This window comes from Equus quagga, chromosome 1 (genome assembly GCF_021613505.1).
Source record: "Equus quagga isolate Etosha38 chromosome 1, UCLA_HA_Equagga_1.0, whole genome shotgun sequence".
Lineage (NCBI taxonomy): Eukaryota > Metazoa > Chordata > Mammalia > Perissodactyla > Equidae > Equus > Equus quagga.
Window position 1 is genome coordinate 138,157,947 of NC_060267.1, and position 7,303 is coordinate 138,165,249.

Genomic DNA, 7,303 nt, shown 5'->3' on the forward strand with positions numbered 1-7,303 from the left:
TGGGCACGGATGTTAGCTCAGGGCCAGGCTTCCTCAGCAAAAAGAGGAGGATTGGCAGCAGATGTTAGCTCAGGGCTAATCTTCCTCAAAAATAAATAAATAAAATAAAAAATAAATCTATAATCCACTAGAAACATTGGCACTGGGCATGATGAAGAGGCAGCTGGCAAAAAAAGTATTATATATGGCCATTAAGTTTAAGAAAACAAAAAAATTCAAACTTGCTTTTTTTCTTTTAACATGCTATCTTCTATTGTGGCCAAATGCACAACATAAAATTCACCATTTTAACCATTTTAAAGTACACAATTCAGTGGCATTTGGTACATGTACGTGTGGTACAACCATCACTACTATCTAGTTCCAGAACATTTCCATCGCCGCAGAAGGAAAGCCCATGTGTATCCATTAAGCAGTCACTCCTCATCGTCTTCCCCTCCTCCCTCCAGCAACAGCCCCTCACAACTACTAATCTGCTTTCCTTTTCCATGCCTTTTCCTACTCCAGATACTTCATGTAAGTGAAATCATATAGAATGTGGCCTTTTAAATCTGGCATTTTTCACTTATCATAATGTTTTCAAGATTTATCCCTGTTATAGCATATATCTACTTCATTTTTTTTATGGCTGAATAATATTCCATTTTTGCATATATCACATTTTCTTTATCCATTCATATGTTGATTTGCATTTGGGTTGTTTCCAACTTTTGGCTATTAGGAATATTGCTGTTGTGAACTTTGGTGTACAAGTTTTTGTTTGGACACCTGTTTTCAATTCTTTTGGGTATATACCTAGGAGTAGAATTGCAACTTGGCTTGTTTTTGAAAGACAAAGCTATGAAACACACTTAGGATTCTTTCCTCAAGTGTTGGTAAGACTTGTTTTCTCTCTCCACCTGGCCCTCTGCTCAGATGTCATCTCAGAAACAGCTTCCCAGGCCATCTTCTTTATTTAGTTGTGTATCCTTACTTTTCACTTGCTTCTCTCCAGAATAAAGATCCTTGAGGAGACGGACTTAATCCTTTGTTCATCCTTTGTTCACCGCTTAATCCCTTGTTATCCTAAGCACCTTGCCCAGTGCCTGGTGCTATCTCTTGGTAGCTACTGAATAAATACTAGGTACTGAACACTTTCACTTGGGAGACTGGCTCCAGTTTAAGGAAACAAGCACTCATTCACTATTAATGGACTATACATATATTGGCAGTACTTTTTTAGAGGATGGTTTGGTGGTATCAGATTTAAGATGTGCGTGCCCTTTGACTCATTTCAGTTCTAGGAGTTTATCCAACCATACCCCATATGAGTGAGAAAATGCATTGCAGCATTATTTGTAATGTTTAAAAAAAACCTACATATCTCTTCTCAGGGGACTAATTGAATTAAATAGAATATGTCTATATTGGTCTGCTTGGAGTGTCATAACAAAATGCCACAGACTGGGGGGCTTAAACAACAGATATTTTCTCACAGTTCTGGAGGCTGGAAGTCCAAGATCAAGGTGCGATCAGAGTTGCTTTCTGTTGAGGTCTCTATTCCTGGCTTGTAGAAGGTATCTCTTCCTCTTTTAAAGAATGAGTCCTCTCAGATTACGGCCTCACCCTTCTGACCTCACTTAACCTTAATTACCTCTCAGTCACATTGGGGCTTCAGGCTTCAACATGTGAATTTGGAGGGGACACAATTCAGTCCCTAACAACGTCAATCAAATGAAGTGGTATGCAACAATTAAAAAGAATAAATTCTGCCTAGTGTGCAGACATGGAAAACTATCCAGGAAATGTTGAGTAAAAAAAGCATGTTCTATACCCAGTATATTTTTTATTCCAACTGCGTTTTTTTTTTAAAAAGACCATATGTTTATACATATGCTTATGTAAGCACAGAACGTTTCTGAAAGAAGGCATCACAACTGTTAGCTGTGCAGCTAGGTGAAAGTCACTGAATTCTCACTTCACGCCTTCCTACATTGTTGGATTGGGGATGACCAAAAGTATGGATTCCTTTTTTTGATAATAAAAGAATTAAAATGAAGCATTTGGAATATGTAGGGCTCCTGAGAAGGAGATTTGGTTATAATGGTAGCCATTAACACACCTATGCTGCCTCACTATGCATACATTTTCAAATATATTAAACTCAGATGTACATTCCTTTTTTTTAATTGAGAAAAAAATGCTTAATAATTGACACATAACATTATATTAGTTTTAGGTGTACAACATAATAACATAAAATTTGTATATATTGCGGGGCCAGTCCCATGGCCGAGTGGTTGAGTTCACGCGCTCCGCTGCAGCGGCCTGGGGTTTCGCCAGTTCAGATCCTGGGTGCGGACATGGCACCACTCATCAAGCCATGCTGAGGTGGCGTCCCACATGCCACAACTAGAAGGACCCACAACTAAGAATATACAACTATGTACTGGGGGGCTTTGGGGAGAAAAAGGAAAAAATAAAATCTTAAAAAAAAAAATTTGTATATATTGCAAAATGATCACCACAATAAATCTAGTTAACATCCATCACCACACATAGTTACAATTCTTTTTCCTTGTGATGAGAACTTTTAAAATCTGCTCTCTTAGCAACTTTCAAATATACAGTACAGTATTGTTAACTATAGTCACCATGACGTACATTACATCCACCAGGACTTATTTATTTTATTCTATAACTGGAAGTTAGAACCTTTGGACCACCTTCACCCATTTTGCCCACCCTCACCCCCCCACCTATGCCACCAATCTGTCTCTGTATCTATGAATTCAGTTTTGGGGTTTTTCAGATTCCACATATTGAGTGCAATCATATGGTATTTGTCTTTCTTTGTCTGACTTATTTCACTTAACATAATGCCCTCAAGGTCCATCCCTTGCCACGAATGGCAAGATTTCCTTCTCTTTTATGGCTGAATAATATCCCACTGTAGATATATATCACATTTTCTTTATCCACTTAGCCATTGATGTACAATGAGGTTGTATTCATGTCTTGGTTATTTGTAAATAATGCTGCATATATTTCTTTTTAAAATTTACTTTCTTGGCGGAGTGACATCAGCATCATGGCAGAGTGAGATCTCCACTTAAATACTCCCCTCTAAGATACAATGAAAAGGACATTCATAGACCAACAAAGGACAGCCACACAACAAAAAAGACATATGAGAGACCCACACAGCCATACATCTGAAGGTGGAGGTGCTGCACCCCGTAGAAAAAGTGGAAGGAGGTAGTGAAATCTCCTCTACATCCTGAACAGCAGTGACACCAGGACTGCATGTGGCTCAGAAAGGAAAGGGGGGAGGGGTCAGCCCTCTGCAGGAACACCATCACTCTCCAGGGTCCCACAGCCCAAAGGAAAGGCCTACACAGAGGTAACTAGCTATCACAGGGGTGTCTTCAGCAAGCTAGCACCCCAGAATAGCAGATAGCAAGGGCAGAGTGAGAAGCCCCTGGGATCACCCAGGCAAAAGAAAGCACCCCTCCCTCCACCATGTGCCCCAATTCAGCCCATTCAGAAAAGGAGTGGCTGTGAGCTGAACCACAGACAGTGGTGGGCTCAGAATACACAGCTCTTGACCCCCACCCAGTGGCAGCAGGTGGAAGTGGCAACCACATATTTCCACTACGCGGAGGCACAAACACATGACATACAGCAATAAGAAAAAATATATTAAATCTCCAGACCAGAAGAAAAATGACAAGTAGCCAGAAATCAATCCCAAAGCCACAGAAATCTATAATCTAAATGATGGACAATTTAAAATAGCTATCATTAAGGGCCAGCCCAGTGCAGCAGCCTGGGGTTTGCTGGTTCGGATCCCGGGTGCGGACATGGCACCACTTCACATGCCATGCTGTGGTAGGCATCCCACATATGAGGTGGAGGAAGATGGGCATGGATGTTAGCTCAGGGCCACTCTTCCTCAGCAAAAAGAGGAGGATTGGTAGTAGTTAGCTCAGGGCTAATCCTCCTCGAAATAAATATATAAAATAAAATAAAATAAAATAGCTATCACTAAAAAGAACTTGAGCTACAAGAAAATACAGATAGAGAGTTCAATGAAATCAGGGACTTCTTTACAAGAGATTGAAACCATAAAGAAGAACCAATTAGAAATATTGGAGATGAAAAACACAATGGATGAGATTAAGAAAAATGTGGATTCCCTGAACAATAGGGCTGATATCATGGATGAATGAATCAGCAATCTTGAGGACATAAATATAGAAACACTTTAGATGGAGGACGAGAGAGAACTAAGACTAAAAAGAAATAAAGAAATTATCTGAGAAATATCTGACTCAATTAGAAAAGGCAACATAAGGATTATAGGCATTCCAGAGGAAGAAGAGAGAGAGAATGGAGCAGAAAGCTTGTTCAAAGAAATAATGGCTGAGAACTTCCCAAACCTGGGCAAGCAGCTGGAAATACAAGTGAAAGAAGGCAATAGATCTCTTAACTATATCAATATAAAAAGACCTTCTCCACGGCATATAGTGGTAAAGCTGGCAAAAGTCAATGACAAAGAAAAAATAGTAAGGGAAGCAAGGCAGAAGAAAATAACTTACAAAGGAACCCCTATCAGGTTTTCAGTGGATTTCTCAGCAGAAACCTTACACGCTAGGAGAGAGTGGAATGATACATTCAAAGTTCTGAAAGAAAAAACCTTATAGCCAAGAATACTCTATCCAGTGAAAATATCCTTCAGATATGATGGAGAAATAAAAACTTTCCCAGATAAACAAAAGCTAAGGGAGTTCATTGCCATAAGATGTGTCCCTCCCACAAGAAATCCTCAAGAAGGACCTCACACCTGGAAAAAAAAAAAAGTAAAGGAGTTACAAAGCCCTGAGCAAGGATATAAATAGGTAGACAAAATCAGAAAATTGCAGCTCTCCATTAGAACAGGTTAGCAAACACTTAATTATAACATTAAAGATAAAGGGAAGGAAAACACCAAAAATAACTATAATCTTGTCATTTTAACCACAAACTCACAACACAAGATGGAATAAGATGTGAGAATAACAACTTAGAAAGGGAAGTGGAAAGCACTGGAATTGGCTTAGTCTGAGGAAATAAGAGGCTATCAGAAAATGGACTATCTCATCTAGGAGATTTTTTATACAAAATTCCTGGTAACCACTAAACAAAGACTAGAGACACAAATGATAAGTAAGGAGAAAACTAAGAAGACCATCATAGAAAACTACCTAACTGAATTGGTAATCCAAAATACATGGGACAAGAAACAAAGGCAATGCAGAAGAAGTGGAAAACAAGTGGTAAAATGGCAGCATTAAGCTCTCATATATCAATAATCACTCTATATGTAAATAGGTTGAATTCTCCAATCAAAAGACACAGAGTGGTGGGATGGATTAAAAAATATGATACAACAATATGCTTCCTCCAGGAAACACATCTCAGCCCCAAAGACAAACACAGGCTCTGAGTGAAGGGATGGAAGATGACACTCCAAGCTAATGGTAAACAAAAGAAAGCAGGTGTTGCCATACTTATATCATACAAAGCAGACTTCAAGATAAAACAGGTAAAGAGAGACAGGGGCAGTATATAATGATCAAAGGGACACTCCACCAAGAAGACATAACACTTATAAATGTTTATACACCCAACACAGGAGCACCAAAGTTCATAAACTATTAACAAACCTAAGGGAGATATCAACAACACCACAATAATAGTAGGGGAGCCCAACACCCCACTTAGGTCAATGGATAAATCATCCAGACAGAAAATCAACAAGGAAATGGTAGAATTAAATGAAAAACTAGAACAGATGGACTTAATAGATACATAGAGAACACTCCATCCGAAAACAGCAGAACACACATTCTTCTAAAGTGCACATGGAACATTCTCAAGGATGTTTTGGGGAAAAATATTTGCAAATCATATATCCGACAAGGAGTTAATCTCCATAATATATAAAGAACTCACACAACTGAACAACAAAAAAACAAACAACCTGATAAAAAAAATGGATAGAGAATATGAACAGATATTTCTCCAAAGAAGATATACAGATGGCCAATAGACACGTGAAAATATGTTCAATCACAAATCACCAAAAAAATGCAAATCAAGACTGCACTAAGGGGGCTGGCCCCGTGGCCGAGTGGTTAAGTTTGCACACTCCGCTGCAGGCGGCCCAGTGTTTCATTGGTTCGAATCCTGGGCGCGGACATGGCACTGCTCATCAAACCACGCTGAGGCAGTGTCCCACATACCACAACTAGAAGGACCCACAACGAAGAATATACAACTATGTACCAGGGGGCTTTGGGGAGAAAAAGGAAAAAAGAAAAAAAATCTTTAAAAAAAAAAAAGGCTACACTAAGATATCACCTTACAGCTATTAGAATGGCTATAATCACCAAGACTAAAAATAACAAATATTGGAGAGGGTGTGGAGAAAAAGGGAACCCTCATACACTGCTGGTGGGAATGCAAACTGGTGCAGCCACTATGGAAAACAGTATGGAAGTTTCTCAAAAAGTTAAAAATAGAGGTACTATATGACCTAGCTATCCCCCTACTGGGTATTTATCCAAAGAACTTGAAATCAAAAATTCAAAGAGACTTATGCACCCCTATGTTCATTGCAGCATTATTCACAATAGCCAAGACGTGGAAGCAACCCAAGTGCCCAACAACTGATGATTGAGTAAAGATGTGGTATACACACACACACACACACACACACACACACAATGGATTACTACTCAGTCATAAAAAATGACAAAATCATCTCATTTGCAACAACATGGATGACCTTGAGGGTATTATGTTAAGTGAAATAAGCCAGACAGAAAAAGGCAAACATCATATGATCTCACTCATATGTGGAAAATAAACAAACACACGGACAAAGAGAACAGTTTAGTGGTTATCAGGGGGAAGGGGATTAGGGAATAGCACAAAGGGTGAAGGGGTGCACTTAAATGGTGACAGACAAATAATAATGTACAACTGAAATTTCACAATTTTGTAAACTATTATGACCTCAATAAAAAAATGTAAAAAAATTTACTTTCTTATTGTGAATAATTTCAAACATACACAAAGTAAAGAGATAGTATATGTTAGGAGAGGCAGTCTTCCATGGACCTGGAGCTTCCCTGCCAGTTCTTCTTGGGAATACCAAGAATGCAAGACCTTTACTGCTCTTCACCTGGGCTATTTCTCAAGGCTGTGTTTCAACAGGCAACCTTGAGGGATGAAATATGATCTCCCCCAGGACAAAGGGCTGACTTAGCTTCCGCTT